The sequence below is a fragment of the Eurypyga helias genome, unplaced genomic scaffold (genome assembly GCF_000690775.1).
Source record: "Eurypyga helias isolate BGI_N326 unplaced genomic scaffold, ASM69077v1 scaffold16250, whole genome shotgun sequence".
Classification (NCBI taxonomy): Eukaryota; Metazoa; Chordata; class Aves; order Eurypygiformes; family Eurypygidae; genus Eurypyga; species Eurypyga helias.
The window spans coordinates 71,827-90,067 of NW_010224502.1; positions in this window are offsets into that span (position 1 = coordinate 71,827).

The window sequence follows — 18,241 nt, forward strand, 5'->3', positions numbered from 1 at the left end:
AGCTTACTTATGAATGCGATGTTAAGCACCTGTTCAAGTCCTCTGCTGGATAAGAATCAACTGTATTCTAAAAACACCACAAATTATGACATGAATATCAATAGAAAATCACAATGAAAAGTTTTCCAAAGGTCAATAGCAAAAAGAAGCTACAACTGGTGGAAAACCTTAAGATCCATCACTCCCACTGCACACAGATATAGAATTATTTTAATTAGGACATTTAGTCTTCTAATGATCCTTCTCCTCTTTTTGTTTCTGCTTCCTGTACACGTCTCTATGTCCCTGGCATTTAACATTGCTAAAGATGGTTGCTCAGTTCATTTGGCACCACTTGTCAGTATTGATCTACCTGACAATGCTGTGTCCTGTTACTTATTTTCACATGAGAAAGGGACAAAGGTCTGCTGACACAGCACATGGCCAGATTAACCCTGAAGGCCAATGGATGCTGAAGAGAAGAGCCCTGCACTCATTCATTATCTTAACTAAGTTGTCAGGTTTTGTATCAGCATGGCAAGTTGAGGAAACATTTGATATTTAGAAGTATATCTCGTACTGTTTTCAACATGTCACAGAAATGAGGACCTACTAGTATCTGAGAAAGTCATGCTTAGAAACAAGATGGTCTGGCCAAAACACCGCTACCAGGCTTACAGGAAGGTAAACAAGGCCCTTCCAGGTTTCTGAGCATTATGATCACACAACACACGATTATTTATTTACGAATGTCAGACACACTGCAGTAGAATGAAATGGTCTTCTAAGACCCAAGCAGGGACATGGCAGACAAAGTAAACAGGAATTAAGTATATTCATCCACGTTTTATTTTAGATAAAAATGCCTACAACTGTGAATAATGCCATATGTTGTGGTACATAGCTTTAAATAATGAAGATTCTGGTCCTCAGTTAATAAAATATATGTTTGAACTTTCTGTTCCAGAGAAAATCCAAGCTATATGCAATTTACGGTTTGGGGAATGGATTTTTTTAACTTCACTCATAATCAATAGGGAAAAATCGCACTTGGCATTCATGGGAAGCTCATGTGCTGAAGCAGTAACACGTTCATGTCCACAAAACCCATGATACAGCATTTCATGGTCTAGGAAGAAGATTGCGTCATCGTGACGGAGAAGAGGTATCAGTGTAAGCCAGCAAGATGCTAAAGGGACATCAGTTACCGAGAACCAGTCAGCACTGAAACAGGAAGAGTAACCACCCAAGCAGTCTCACTTCGTAGTACACAGAAGGGTTAGGATGTCTTTGGGAAGGCTGTCTCTGCTTTTCTGGAATGAAAAGAGGAGAATTACTCCTGCCTCACATACGTCAGTGAAGTCCTTGAACAGCCACGTAGTTAATTATGTAGTTTCCCCTGTAGAGCAAGTTTAAATATGAAAAGCTCTAACCCTTTGCAGAGCAAGTTTCTCCACTTATCAGAATGAGAGGGTACAGTTTGCTTGTTTCCTCAGGCTGCCAAGGGGAATGCCAGCCATTACTAATACACAACTTTTAAACATACTCACAATTGCCTACCAGATATTTCTAAGTGTTACTTCAAAAGTGAGTTAGCAGCCTAACATCTTGATGTCACAGGAAAGCCAGTGCTCAGCAAATGAAAAATGAAGGTAAAGCGCAGTAGGTACTCTGCACTAACTCCCCTCACCAGCCTCCAAGTGCATATGAAATATCAGCAACGTACTCAAAAATTCAGGATGCCATCCAATCCCACCCTCATGTACACATCGAAATTACTGCCCTACACTCATGGGCCCTGTCCCTTACTGGCTTTCTTGCTTTAACAGCTTTCACTGAAGCTTGGGGTCCTAGGGATTTTTGAAAATAAGGCACTAGGTTCCCTAAAAGGCAGAAGTGCTTTTGACATTTTTACCCCTGGACTATGAGATCATTTAGCACAACCCAAAATAGTCACTAGAATGACAAGCTGCCTTTTGAAGCCTGGTCTGACCCAAACTGAGGTACTGCCTGGCTCCCCATCATGAAATCCCAAAGTAAGAAGCAGAAGAGTTTGATTAGAAATATCAAAGGAACACAGGAACATTTTTTGCTGTTCATTCATCTGATAGTCAAAAGTAATCAAGTGTTAATTTAGCACAATAAAATAAAGGGCCTTTGCAGCTTTTAATTAGTCTTTGGAGGAAGAAACCAAACAAACCTGTTGCTGAAAAAGACTCAATTCTTCTGGTGCAAGGTGGTTATCCCCAGCAAAGTTACCCTTTGGCTAACTGATTTATATGGGATGTACCAGGTGAAAGAAAAGTTTATCATTCAGAGTTCGAAATAAGATGTGAATTTAACAGGGAGTCAAAGGCAACTTAGAATTATGTTGGAGAGCGCCCAGATGTTAGCGGAAAGAGGAGAAGAGTCAAATATTACCAGTAATAGGCATGAAATAACTTTTTTGGCAGTGGTCTGACAATCACGACCATGTTCCCTAAGGAGTGATTTGCTGCTCTCATTTGCCTTGCACTGCTCAAAGTGCACTCTGAAAAGCAAACTTTATTATAACTGTTGGTTCTATCAGTAAGTGAAAGACCAAATTACTTACAGCTTTTTCACCAATTTATATCTGCAAGACTACATTTTAAGCACAAAGTTACCTGGAAAATAAATATTGCTCCTGTCTCATTGCAGAAGATGATCTCTGCCTAAACTTCTGATGAACTGATTGCTGTAACATTTGCTTCCCTTTAGTCAAGCAAGTGCACATTCCTCACTGATGGGAAACGGCTATTCACCGTAAAAAATTCCCAGCTTCTGCCTTTGATTATCACAAAACAGAAGTGGCTAAAAGTCACAGGCTTTATTCCAAGGCAAACTTCAAATTTCTAAAAAACATGCATTTCAGTTTGGGGAAAAAAATATTTTAAAATTTCCTACAGCAGGAAAAAGATCAATTTGAAAAAAAAGGTAAAAATCCTGAGCTTATAGTTTCAGAATACCTGTCACCCTTTCAGGCCAAATTCTGAACATCTCAAATCAGTGTAGCTTTGGGTTTTCAGCTTCCTAGCTCCTTGTTTCCCAAATACTTTCAGCTGGTAAGTCGGAAAGCTCTCGATGCTCAATCAAATGCATGAATTCTGAGTATTTGCAGTTTTTTTGGCTGCTATCTTTGAACTTGGGACAGACCATAACGTAAGACATCTTAAAGCACACTGACCCTGGAAGCTACCCATTTCCTGGCTCCAAAAATACCGCAGGTCTCTTTAGGAGCATACTGGCTTGCAAAAACTTTGACTAGTGCCTCCAGAGTCTTGGGTCAGTTTGCCCAAAGGCAACTTACATGGTAAAACCACCTAGAACAGTGGGTTCTAACACCATAGGAGGCAAGGTGAGCCAAATATGCTTCCAAAGAAATGCCATGTTTTGCTAAAAAGTGCTAAAGCAACCTTTTACTATTCTGCTTTTAACATCTTTGCTCTGGCCCTTGGTCTGCCTTGTTACTGAAATTAGATATCATAGTCTTCACTCATTAACCATCCTCGATTTCAACATTCTCCAGAAATGTTGAATTTGCCAGAATTCCACGATAGTATCATGTGTGCAAGAACACCTCCTAAAACTTGACCTGATCACCCTAATTGTGCTCGTTCTTTCTCTACAGTACCTATCTTTCACTTTTTAACCATATTGTGAAGACTCCCAAGCAACACCTTAGATTTCATCTTGGTTATTACAGCTAAGTGTTTTCTGGTTTCCATGACATTTTCATTACCAAGAAATACACTGAAAAGGAAAATTTGCTAAGACTAACTGCCAGCAGCTCTAGCACTCATTTGAAGTGAGAAACCTTCCAGCAAATTTCAAGTGCTGGGCAGGGCAGAGACTGCAACATCAGATTCATATAGTCCATAAGTGTGCCCTAATCCCGAGACAACAGAAAGAGAATTTCTCTCAACTCAAATGGATATTTAATTATTTATGCAAAGTAGAGCAGTTGCAAGAGCAGAGAGTGTGTGCTACTCAGCCTTGCAATAACGCACCGGAAATAATGAACTACCTCCGATTGTGTAAGACTATGAATCTTCCACATTGGAGGATAATGCCATTTCTTTAGAGACAGTGGAAGGTCATATCTTTGGCTTTTGATGAAAATACAAGCAACCTCTGGATTTATTCCATAACAGAAGATAAATTAGGAAGTTTCCCTGAACTGGGAACAGCACTACTAGAACCTGGACCCAGTCAAAACCCTTCACACCAATGTCTCTTTCTTACAGGAATCATAGACTAACATAGCCAGTTACAGTCAAGTGAAAGCTCAAATGAACATTGCTATGAATTTATCAATGGATACTCCATCTACATGCAATATCATCATACTCATCTTTGTTCTTCCTATGCCACTTATTTGTGACACTCATAGTACTCAATCATCCCAGGTCATTCTAAGGCACCTGCCAGGAGGTGCACTCTGGTGCCAAGATTTCTGGCTTCTGGACACAACTACAATGTGCAAAATACAGAAGTAATAGCATTAATCATCTGGTCTCACCCATCAAGAAATTAACTGAATGTTCAGTTGTGCTGATTTAACTCCATTTTTTTTAATCAATCAATGTCCAGCCCTTACTGGGATACTGCATCTGATAATTCCATTTGATGTCACCATGTCCAAAGTGAAAAAACAAGTGCAACATTACTAGTTGACAGCCTCTTTTTTCAGGAAAAGCTCAGTACTAAGTTGAAGTGATGAATTTAAAATTTTTATTTTGGTGCCACCAGCAACTCTCGTATCTTAACAAAGAAAATGCCCTTGAAACACGTAATAAACATTGTAAGCATGAGACCACAACACTTTGAAGGTGGTATCAGTATATCCTCCAGAAAACTCAGACATGGGTAAAGAAATAAGTTCAAACACTTCACAGAATAAAACAGCCTTCTCACTAAACTAAAAAGCAATCCTGTGAGCCATGGAGTAATTCTGTAATGGCAATGAGCATACATCACATTACTAATCAGTTGGTTTTTTTTTTTACTCAATAATGAAAACAATATGGTTTCATGATAGTGAAACCAAGGCAATGCCTAAAATAGTAGGACACATTAAGCAAGACTATGAAAAGCCTTTTTCAATTAAGGACTCATTAATTACACAGAAAATCCAGAGAAACATAATATTCTACAAAACATGGCAGAATTAGCTTTATGAGTAACATTCTCCTCAAAGTAGGAAAGGCTCTACAGACTACCTTGAAAATAACCAAATCATTAATAGGCAACATTGGCAATTTTCAAACCAGAGTCAATTTTTCATATATGCACAATTTAGTTATTCTGGTTTTTTACATGCACAGACCTCAGTTCATGCAGTCTGTATGCAAGCAAAATTTTTTCTTTCATGAGAATAGCTCACTTATGCTGGCAATCTACTTCCTGAATAGCAACTAAAAATCAGCATTACATTAAATTGGCATGGAAGTCTGAAACAGTCTTTACAAATCTCAAAGTTGTTCAGAACAGTTGGAAAAGTAACTAGATTTTCATTCTGAATTTTTACTTTCCAAAGAGATCCTCCCATCTCTTATAAATGAACCAAAATTTGAGTTACAAACATTTCTTAAATTTCAGATATTAGCAATATGACCCCTGAAAGTTTTAATGTTCATGGCCCCATCTCTGTTTATGAAGTTTTCCCATTTGTAGTTTTAAATTAAAGTCAGTATATGCAGCATTGCCCCACTGTATTATGAAAACTACCACTATATTGTGCTTGTAGGATGCTGATTTTATGAATTTTAGGTAGTGTCTAAATTATCTAATTCTGTGTTCATTGCCTCTTCATGTGGGCATATTTCCATTCTCCTCATCATCTCCTGTGCACAAATAGATGGTTGATATATTTTTATAATCTAGAGAAATACTTAGAATAGACAACCCCAAATTTAAAGTCCCGATCTGTGTGTTTTCCAGCTTTATTTATGGCATCCACTGCAGTATGTATGTTTCCTTACCACTTCATTATTCACATTTAGTAATTCATTGTATCTGCACAGATAAATTAAAGCCATACAAATAGCATAATTGACCTTGAAATGCATAAACCTGAAAACAGTTAATTAAATGAATTAACATGGGAGATCATCTTACCTGCCAGGCAGAAGATGAAACAGGGTGTAATAAGATGATAGATGAAGAGCCACATGGTTATCTTCTGTCCAGTGATTATCTCAAAAGGAACTGTTCTTTGCAACACCAGCATTCATAGAGCTAAATATACCTAGGCAGAGAGAAAGAGAAAGGAGTGAATAATTCTGACATAAGGCTTTCTCTCGTATCACATTTCATTTGCCATATTATCTGTCCAAACATAATACTTAAGAGTTAATATAGGATAGAATCTTTTGAATAATAAATGTATTATCAAATTTGCTGGATCAAATTAATCTCTCTTTTATTCATAGACCACACTTCCTAAGAGTACTCAGATTTTCCAGTGACAGTAATATGGCAAATGCTAATATTGAACATCCACTTTTAGACTCATCTTCCTTAACCAAAAATTCTTGAGCCAGACCCTCTCTCTGAGAACACTCCACATTATCAGAAATATTAAATATCACACAGTTCGCAATAAAATAAGGAAAGTCCAAATTCTATCCTCCTTCATCTCAGTAAATAATATGTTACTATTAATGATTTTAAAGTCTGCAAAAAGAAAATTACAATGAAACCGAAGCACATGAATCTCTTCCAGGATTCTTTTATTTTGTCTAGTATATAAACCCTTTTAAGCTTTTAACATACATTTCAAGATCCTCCGGAAAGGTGGTATTAATTTTTATGAGTTTCCTTTTAAATGTTGAATGTAATCATAATTGCAATGTCGTATTTGAAGTTTTCTCTTTTCCCCTTGGAGAACTCTGCATGTATATATATTAAAACCATGCTAGAGACACATGCAGCTTCCTTTGAATATTCTAAAATTTCAGATACCATTTTCCAGAATACGTCTATAACATTTTTTACTTCTTTCAATCAGAATATTTTCCTAGCTTTTTCTTTATGGTCGTTGGCTGTTATCTGTTTCTTTAGGGTAATGCGTCATCATGTTTGCAGTGTGCAATTTTCCATTTTGTTTAATGGATTTCTTGTCATGAATATATAAATTCATCCTTTTCATCCGTCAGATCTTGATCATATTTCTCCTCTTGACTGGTTCTGCTGTAGCACTGGTTAAGTTATGACCTTCACACAAAGCAAGGTTTCCATCTTATCACTGACAGATTATTGTATCTCAGGCCCATGCTGATACCATCCATTCCTCTCAGTATATTAATTTTGGTACTCCTTCATTATAAAATGTGCTTACCCAAACTTGAATACCCTTCAGTAACATGCATCCTAGGACACGTTGCGTGTTAACACGGCATTGTTATGTTTTGCAGGATGTAATCTTGACGCTACTCTTCTCCAGCTTCCCATGCCAAGTAACGATGCCCCTGCTAGCAGCTTCTACCTTTTACAGAGACTTTTACTCTTTCAGGTCAAAATTTTTACTGAATTGTCTTCTTTTTCCAAAATCCAAATGGTTTAGATCTTGTTTTGAAACTGCCCTGTTTCCCACCTCCAACACTAGGAAAGGGGCAGTTTGAGTTACACGTACAAACATACCCGACCCCGTAGGTATGCTTGGGATGAACGCTGCTCTCGTTAACCGACCCTCTGTTGTGAGCTACTGCTGGACAGGCCCGTCTCAGCGTGCATTTCTCACGTCTCTCCTTGAGCTGCCCAAGAACATCTCGCCCATCGGGGACTTACAGCTGTCTCCTCCACATCAGAATAATGCTATGTTTATATGAACCTGTCTCAGACAGTCGGCTTTCCTTAGAGGATAGTTTCATGGGGTGTTTTATTAAACTCATAGTGTAGCAAAATGGCGAGAAATATCACAAGATAATCTTTAGGCTCAGAAATTACAGCAGCTGTTGCACTTCAAACTTTAGGGTTTTTTTTTGTTTGGTTGGGGTTTTTTGTGGTTTTGTTTCTGGGTTTTTTTGTTTGCTTGTTTTGGGGTTTTTTTGTGGTTTGTTTTTTTTTTTTTAGCAGATGAAATCTTTAACAAAAAGGTCAAAATTGTGTAAGTTGCCATAACCATAAAATCATAGCTGTTACATGACAACAGTGCTCAGCAAGGCACAGACAAGAGCTAAACAGGGATTCCCAGAACTGAGATTTATTTAGAAATAATCTCTTGGAAAACGCTCTCATAACGGCAACAAATGCACATGCTTACTGAAGCTGGATCAAAGGAAAAGAATTTGCTAAACATCTTTACCCTCCCGCTTCTGCTGGCACTGAAGTTTCTTCAGCCTCCAGCATTACTGCATGCTCTGCCACACAAAGGGTATTCACAGCTACTTCAGGTTATCTACCTTAAATAACCAAGGTATGAACATACTATATGGGTCTATATGTATACAATTAAATCCTATACTATGTCTGTATGATTCCTCAGAAAGACAGTGGTAGGCTACATCAACAAACAACTTCATATGCTTTTCCGGCGACCATACCCTGCCTATGAAGCTTCTCGTGTTACGACACTGCCTCGCCTGCAACATTCATTTCCAAGTGACATGAGTTAAATTGCATAGTTATGCTAAAATGATGCACATAATTAAACAGCAGTGAAACAGGAACTCTGTTGGGAACAACAGTAATTACACAGTAACTCATGGTGATAATAACTGTGTTCAAATGTATTGATAGATGAAACAGTTAAGAGTAAACCTGTGTTCTATCTCTGACATTAAAGGCACCACTGCAGACAAAAGATTCTTCCTCCCTCTCATTTGTAGAATTCAGGTTTTATTTTGGAAAGTTACTTTGTCCTCTAGGTCTCCAAAAATTCCTTTCTGTTGGCTCAGAAAAAAAACAGGTTGAACACTGTTTCATATTACAGTAAATAAAAACTGTGTCAGTAAATGTTATGAATACCTCATTTTATTCAGATATAAAAATATCCACCCTGCCAGGATTCAAATCCTTTCCTTGTTCTCACTTCATTCGGCTGAGTGGGTTCTGTATATATAGCACATCCATCCCTCCTGATTTATCTCAGCTCATGGATGAGAAGTGAGGCTGTTTCACATCGCTCTGCTGCACTCTGCCAGCACTGCCTGCTATGAGATGAGACAGCATGCAGAGCATGCAGGTTAGCACCTGTACGTATGAAGAAGGACATGATGCTACCACCCCGCTGCCCAAGGATGAGTCCAGGCTTATTGGAGGCAGCCACACTTGCGCCGGAGGCTGCACCGCAGGCTGCAGTGCTCATGCAGTTTATCTACTCCCTCTTCTCCTTTACAGCTCTCAGTGACTTTTCTTCCCAGAGTGAGGATATTGTTGCCTAAGTAAAAATGACTCCCGAACCAAAGAGCAGTCATCAGTACGACTCCCTTTTCAGGCCTGTGAAAGCAGGTTGCATGCCTGGGTCTGCACAGTACACTATCCTCCTTTTTTCTTATAACGAAGCCTCAAAATTTTAGCAAATGAGAAAGACATTCTTTAAATATGCAAGAAAATGAGCAGGCACTTAACCACAACGGTGTCAAGTTTAATTCCCATCTAACGCTCGTTAACACGTTTAGGTTCCTTTTGACTGTTCAGTTTCCCAAAAAAGCCAGTCACCACTACAGAGCCTTTGCCTTGCTAGATTGAAGAAAACTTCTGGGAGCTGTCTGGAGTACAGTCCTCCCAAATGAGGTGTTGGAAAACTGGGACATTGGCTGCTGCATAGGAAGCACGTTCAATTTTCAACACAGGGGCCTCCCAGAGTTCTCCTGGAGGCTTGCACTGTCCCATGATGCCTCATTAGGATGAGGGGTGTTCCTCGGACACAAGGGTAGACCTGCCTCCCTGTGCTACCCGATCATAAGGGTTCTTTAATCTCTCGAAATGCACTTCTGGAAAATGTCTATATTTTCTTCCATATTCCATGTGGCTTTCTTCAGGTCATCACCACACACCTTGGTTTTCATGAAGGAGAAATAGACACTTGTTTTACAGGTATGAAAATAGCCCGAGTTTTGCATCACTCCCCTACTTAATGTAACCATGTAGATGACACCATCTCTTTGCAAGAGTATAAAGTATTGATAATCTAGACACAAGAAGAAATTATAAACAGCAGGTAATGGAAGTCAGATCAATAAAGATGGTAAGATAAAAAGCAGTGCAAATAGGCTACATAAACTACTAGATTTTAAATCAAGAATGGGTGGTAACAAAGGAAAGCAGAGCAACAGCAGGGGATGTTAAGGGGTGAAGAAGCAGCAAGGAAACAGAACTCAGTGTTAGAGTGACGGCATGTCGTGTGGGACATGTGGGTGATGTGTGGGAGGATGGAAGCTAAACCAGAAGGAGAGTCAGAAAGGCAGAGGGCAAGCAATGGCAATGAAGATGTAGGGAGATGAAGGTGCGTGAGGACTAGCAGTCACCTCTGTCAGCAAATCTCAACGTTTACCATAGCAAGTTCTTCCCTGAACCTCCCCTCCCAAGGCTTTCCGCATGGGAGCAGTGTGATGGCTGCATCAGTCCTTGACATCTGCTCAGGGATCCTTCTCAGGAACCCCAAGCACGGAACAGGCAGAGATTGGAGCAAAAGAGAGTGTTTAGGAGCAATGGCTTGGTACACTTACCTAGGAGAGGTAAATCAAGATGCTTGTTACGATTCTCATTTCCTGGTATATGGTGATAATTATACACATTCAATGTTTAGAATTGGTAGAGATTCCATCCAGATTAGGCTATAAATAGATACAACAATCCAGAAGAAATTTCTGGTTTTCCACCCTTTTTCAAAACATGAATATATATAATTGCAATAATTCACTAGTAAATTAACACAGTGGCAAGTTACAATCAAAGCCTTTTAGGAGCCACACAATTCTTGAACGTAATCAGTGTTTTGCATTTGTTTTTACTTCAGGCTCTTTTCCTGATTTTAGTAAGCATCTAATTGCTGGTTACCTTGATTTTCTTAAAAGAGTTGGCATTTTTGCTAGGGTAACTATATCCTCATAAATCTTATTAGTGGCTTAGTATTTAGGATTATCAAGGAACTTTTGCATTTATTAAAAATAATGGTGTACATTGCATATAATTGCTTGTATCAATCACACTTTGACCTTTCTACTACTTTGGTCTTTGCAATTTAATTTTGTGATCAATCAATGTTTTGACATTTTTGGTTAGATTGTGCTGTTAGAAGGGACACTGCATCTTATTTAAAAGTCTGGCTTCTCAACCGTCAACCACAACCCCTTGATTACTTCTGAAACCAATACTTCAGCCACTAGTGCTTAGTAGTCTTCTGTATTACCAGAAAGGTGATGACAGTCAAATTCCTTCCCACTGTGCAGATTTATCTCATTACAGTGGTATGGGATTACAGTAAATAAACTTCCAAGGCACCCCTAGTCTTACAGCACTGTTAAGTCTGCAGATTTTTGAAAGATAGCCTCTATCTCTTACAAGTCCAAAAGTGGCTTTAGCTCCTTTCACAAAGGTTCATAGAAATGCTTCATTTCCTTTTCATCATTTTTGATTTCTATAATTATATTCCTTGTTTTTGCCAAATACGTTCAAGTAAAAACGGAAGTTGAAATTCACTGCCCCCAAAACTGCCCACTGGCCCAAACAGTCTATCACCAATACTCAAGCTTCTAGTACTTTCCACATTGTCATATTTAAAGAATATAGCTACTCTCCATTTCAAATGAATGAAAGCCAGTTAATAAGCCCATCAATTTGATGTCTCTTGCATAACATACTCTTTTTGAACAGAATTTACACCTTCAAGGGCAACATGAAATAACATAACAACCAACCACTAAGTTTGAGCACAGAGCAGTCTAATCCTCCCGTGCCAATTGCTCAAAAACATTTTCTCCACTGCTTACAGTTGCTAAATAAATAAAACCCTGGAGCAGTTAATTGACATATTTGGACAGGGTAAATTAATAAGTAAGTTTCTTAATAGTGGACAATTCACCCAGCACTGCATTTTTGCTTCAAAAACACTGACTTACAAACACAAAGAACCAATGCCTTGGAGGTGATGACTCCAAGGTTGTTGCAGGGCTTGGCCCAAGTTTTAATGAGAAACATAAACTTTGGAGTGCAATACAAAACTTCCCGTCTTTTACAAATGTTTATAAATTTACTCTGCATTCTTTCCCACTTAAACTCTCATGTCAACCGGCTTAAAAAACCTGATGTCTTGACACACTGATGATTCAGAGTATACTCTGGCTCAGAGACAATCTTTTCCTCCCTATCCCCTTCTGTGGAAGCTGTGATTTTGCTCCAAGAATCAAGCACCAAAAAGACAGTAAATTCCTTCTCTAGACATATTTTGAGCCGTGCCTTTTGCACTTCAAGCCAATAGTGCCTACTCTACAAATCAAGAAAACACAGCGCCTATAAGAAGAAAAAAACCCATCAAATACATTTGCAGAAGATTGTTATGAGATACAGAAGGTACCAGGGATCTGAAAGACCACCTTAGAGTTACTAGACGACTGTTTTACCTGGCCATTTTCTAATGCACCTTTTTTAAGTAGGAGAACACGCTGGCAGTTAACCACACGGTGAATTTAACTCTCCTGCTTCCTTTATATTTACACATCAAAGAATTCAGACCTCGAGATGCAGTAACTCCCTCAGTCAGTTGCTCAGTAGGCACCTTTGCTTTTTTGTTAGGCAATTAAGCAGCCCTACAGGACTTTGCTTGCCTGCTACATCATCCTTCCCATTTTCATTTTTTTCACTAGTTGTTGTAGCTTTCTGGTTTTTTGTCCTGTCAGATAGTTAAGGCAACTAACAAGATGTCTTTTTTTTTTTTTTTCTTATTTGCATTCACAAATTCATTATGAATCAACAGTAATCCTTTTCCTTACAAGAGTTCTACAGTGGTCACAGATCGACCTCATCTTGCAGGTAATCACAGAATCGTCAAATGGCTCGGGTTGGAAGGGACCTCAAAGATCATCTAGTTCCAACCCCCCTGCCATGGGCAGGGACACATTCCACTAGACCACCCTTCCAGGTTGCTCAAAGCCTCATCCAGCCTGGCCTTGAAGACAGCCAGGGATGGGGCATCCACAACATCTCTGGGCAACCTGTTCCAGTGCCTCACCACCCTCTCCATGAAAAACTTCTTCCTGATATCTAATCTAAATCTACCCTCTTTGAGTTTAAAGCTGTTACCCCTTGTCCTGTCACTACACGCCCCTGTAAAAATCAACGACTGTATCAGAGTCATTTAGTACTGCTATTATATACATATTTTTTGAGGAAGGTTAGGCATCTCCTAATTTGTGGTAAGATGAACAACCAAAGTTTTATTATTTAATTATGAATACAGTTTGGCTATTTCTGTTGAGTCACTGAGGTGAAAAAAAGGTTTTGAAATACCTTCAGATAATGGAACATTGCTAAGCGGTACTTAAACACTGTCTTTAATCATCATGTCAGTAGCAAGGGGTCAGTCAACCAGTTGTCCAAATCCCTATGCACACTGTTTGCTCTATCAGCAACTAGATGCTCTTTCTTCTACAGTAGTAAGTAAGATCACTTGCTGCTGCTGCTGTAACTCACAGGCATTGTTCACGCTTTTCTGAAAGCATGTCGTAAGGGCTTTGCTGCTTAAAGACTGCCTGGCAAAAAACTGCAGCAAACAAAAATCAGTAAACCTCTAGCCAAGCACTGAGCACCACTCAGATCAGCATACTACTCTGTTCCTACACTTACACATAGCTGCTGATTGTGTCTTAAAGCTTAATTAGTTTAACTGACAGCAAGATAACCAAACATACCCAAGACTCTGAAACCAGCATGAAAAATTCAGCCATAAATCATGAATACAAATAAATATCTATTATTAAAACTGGGCATTCTTTCATACACTAAAGAGGATTTTTTTTGGTTACTGTGGCCAACGAGTTTCAAGAGGAAAAAACCATTAACTTCTCCAGTAAAATTAAGTGTATAACTGCTGTTATCTTTTAAAGTTTCAATTGGGTTTAAGTTTATTAAAAGAATAGTTATGCTGATTGCTCTGATTACTCGGAACATAATCTTGAAATTAAATCTTAAATACATTAGATCCATTTATAAGAAAAAAAATCATTCAAAGTTTCAGAAAATGAAACAACGTTGAAAGAAAACGTTTTCCACACTCTTGGCATTTTGTATCTGTTTTTCCCACTTTCTTGAACTTATTAATACTTTCTTATTCATCACTAAATGAAGATATGGGAATGAATCATGTGTATTCAATAAGTTCATAACAGATGTATTTATATACATAAAATTCTAACAGTTTATCCATATAATCTGTAACTCAAGATACCCCATAACATACTTCCTATTGTACAGCCAAAGACAAGCTCAGTGGGAGATTTCATCTTCAAACTGCATGTTTCCTAGCAACTCTCTTTAACTCAGAGTAGCTTTTTTTAAAATTTACATCAATCACTTGGAACTGTTACGAATGCTTAAAAACATCTCTTTCATCCTGTGAATAAACAGTTCGAATCAGACTAGCAGCTGCAAAAAGGAGAAAAAAGGAAAAACAATTCAATGTTTACTAGAATTTGCTAGTGGATTTTGGGCTTGTTCAGCCTGGAGAAGAGGCTCCAGGGAGACCTTACAGCAGCCTTCCAGTACCTGAAGGGGCTACAAGGAAGCTGGGGGGGGCTTTTTACAAGGGCCTGTAGTGACAGGACAAGGGGTAATGGGTTTAAATTGAAAGTGGGGAGATTTAGATTGGATATCAGGAAGAAGTTCTTCCCGGAGAGGGTGGTGAGGCACTGGAACAGGTTGCCCAGAGAAGCTGTGGATGCCCCATCCCTGGAAGTGTTCAAGGCTGGGCTGGGTGAGGCTTTGAGCAACCTGGTCTAGTGCAAGGTGCCCCTGCCCATGGCAGGGGGGGTGGGACTAGATGATCTTTAAGGTGCCTTCCAACCCAAACCATTCCGTGATTCTATGATTCTATGAACAATACGTTATTTGTGCCTTTTGGTTTTAAGCTTACACATTTCAGAGCAGCTCCTGGTGAGATCCATGAGCGTTGTTTACAGGTCTGAGGTGCCATCCACCACTGCAAAGATGCTCTGTGTTTTAAAGACTGCTTTTCAAGGACACTTACTCATGAGGTGGACATAGATATATTCTGAAGATTTTAGAAGACAAGCGATGGTTAGTATTGGTTTCATCACCTACAACTAAAGCATTGCTTCTCTAGTCTTCAGATTTTTTTAACAAAAGTTTTTAGAGCCCAACTTTTTTTGAAAGCTTAGTTTATTGCCTGCTAATTAGCAGTCGATACTTTTAATGCACGTATTCTCTATCAACCCCAGTACAGCCTCAGAGGCACACAGCATCTACAGAAAGCTCTCTTAACGCCTAGTCAGCAAGGGGGTTTGCATGGACGTGTACCATCAGAACAGCCTTTGGATGAATCCCAGAGTCAAAACTGCTACACCAGAGAACACAAGAAACCACACTTTCCCATGCTAATAAGAAATACTACTGGTGTCATGATTGCGCTTGGTTGAAATCAAGGTAGACTGGGGAGGAACAAATGTGGGAAAATGGAAGGGTAAGGGGATAGCAGGGCCCAGTTGCTTATCAGCAGTGGGTGGTCAGTACAGCTGTCTGGCCTGATCACCAAAGCATGTACTTTTTTCTTATTAAATTCTATCTCTGATTGATTTCCTGGCTTGAGGGCTCCCTTTTCTGTGTGCACCTGTACATATATGGAGGCATAAGTGCTAGCCACTGGGGTGGGACCACAAGCTCAAGGGGCCCAGGTGCCCAAGGTGGCAGCAACTGGAGAGACGGGAGCGTGTGAGGGGGTCTGAAGGGTGTCCACTGGAAAAGGAGCTACAGGTCACAGGGGCCCATGTGCCCAGAGTGCCAGCAACTGCGGAAGCTGGAGCAGAAACATATGGTATGGGTGCATATGCCAGTGCATAATGGCCAGCGGACACCAAGATGGACTTGCCAGCAATTATGGTAGAGGCTTGGGAGCAGGTATTGGAGCAGCTGTCACCAGCAACTGGGGACACCTGGGAATCCAGGTCCAGGACATCCTGAAGCCAGCTACCGGAGGGGTCCACATGCATGTATGGATACGTGCTTTCCACTAACAGGTTTCACCCTGATCAGACAGGCAGGATGAGGCTGGTGGGTCTGTTTGCAACTGCTGTTGCTTTTTGTCTGTTGATCTATGTGGCCAGTCACATATAGATGCACATATGCACTTTGTGAGCATCACTGCTGGCTGGTCCTGGGCACAGGGAGCTGCTGCCGCCTCGCCTCCCTCAGGCAATCAGATTTGGCAACCCCAGACCTAAACAACCAAAAAAATTCTGTGAGATGCATCTGACCTGGAATTTCTACACTGATGCACAGGACTGGCTCCATGAGTGTGCAAGTGTTTTATATTTACAAAGCAGTACATCTGAAAACATGAGTGTTTTATCTTTGTAATGCAATAATGTTTATTATGTGGAAAGTAGTTTTAAGGATGAAAATTATGTTATAAAATGTATGACTAATCAGTTTAATGACTGAATCCAGAGAACCATTTAAGATCACTCCTAAGCAATTAATAGGTCTATAAATAAAGCCAAAAGAGAGGAGCACTTGATTTTATACATACAAATCATTCTGCTTTTTACTCCTAAATATCAAAGAGAAAAAAGTGAAATAAAAAACCAAAAAGGCATTTGAGAGCAAAAGGCCCAATCTACTGACGCGCCTGCAAATATTTAAGTATAGGATGAACACATATAGCAAAATCACAGGCAGCACTCATCAGTTCGCAGGACCAAAGCCTTGAAAATTCCATTTTGGAGTTCTAGTTCCAAGTTTCACATTGTCGTGACCAAAATGACATTTTCATATGTAGATAAATACAGATTCAAAAAAGAGACATTTCTCTTCAGTTATGAAAGTTACATTAGTAAGTAATTCCATTCCAAAAGACTAATTTCAAATAATTAGTAATGTTTTAGTTGATAACTGTTCTGTTGAACGTAACATACGAGCGTATCGTTTCACAGATGCTATTTCAGCATGGCAGTTGCCAAGAAATCAAAATAACCTTCTCATTTAGAAGGTGTTGATTGCAAAGTAATGCCATAACATCTTGCAGCAACTCCATGTTCTTCCAAGCAATAAGACAGAGTCCCTACAGCCTCAGTTAAACAACTGCCTACAGCTCCTGCACACCTCTGCTGTACTTAACTACATTTCTGATACGGACCTGGGAGCGTTCACACCAAGGAACATGTGGGCTCCAACACAGGGACTTTCCTGTTTAGGAGCTCCTGACAAACAGGTATAATGAAAACCGCAGTACGGTATATCTGAAAGAGATAATCCTTTCAAAACATGCATCCTACCTGTTTTGATTAAATCTCTATTTTGAAAGTATGAGATGTAGTATGTAGCAGAGTTGGGGTTCATGTCCTTATTACTCCTTTTTCAGCACTAAAGAGAGTTCAAATGTTAGACTGTCCATTATCTTTGCTTACTAACTTGAACAGACTTTGTGAAAATGCACTGAAATCTTAGTAATTTCCCCTATTATGTCCTAAATTTTTCACACTTTGTCCAAAGAGAAATGATTCCTAATTCTTGACGCTCAACTTTTGAGTAAAATAATAGAATTATTATTGTATTTCTATTTTTCAATCAATGCAGGTTTATTTAGGGGTTATATATGACCAAAAAATTCTCAACGAACACGGTTAGTCATTTACATTGCACTGCTATGTACTCACACAATACTGTTCAGATTTTTCACTGCCTAGCCGCACAGTCGAAGGGTAATATACTCAGTATGTAAGGAAAGGGAAAGCACATCATCACCTGCAGACACTGGTCTACCCAGTAAAAGCAAAGTAATCACTAGATAATGTGGTATCTTAGGTGATATGTTAGCCCATTTACAAATGAGGAATATCCACACATAAACGTCTTTAAAGAAAATCAACTATAGATGCTTTAATCTACTAACTTTTACACATATTTTCTACTGTTCTTGGCTTCATCCTTCTACCCTGACCCCTTCCCTGAAGTGCCCAACTTTTCTTAATTGCCTGAAATACTCAGTTGAACTAATTTAACTGGAGAGGCATGTAAGGTACCTTTCACATTCTATTTATCTGGAAAAAACTTGATTAAAATTATCTCC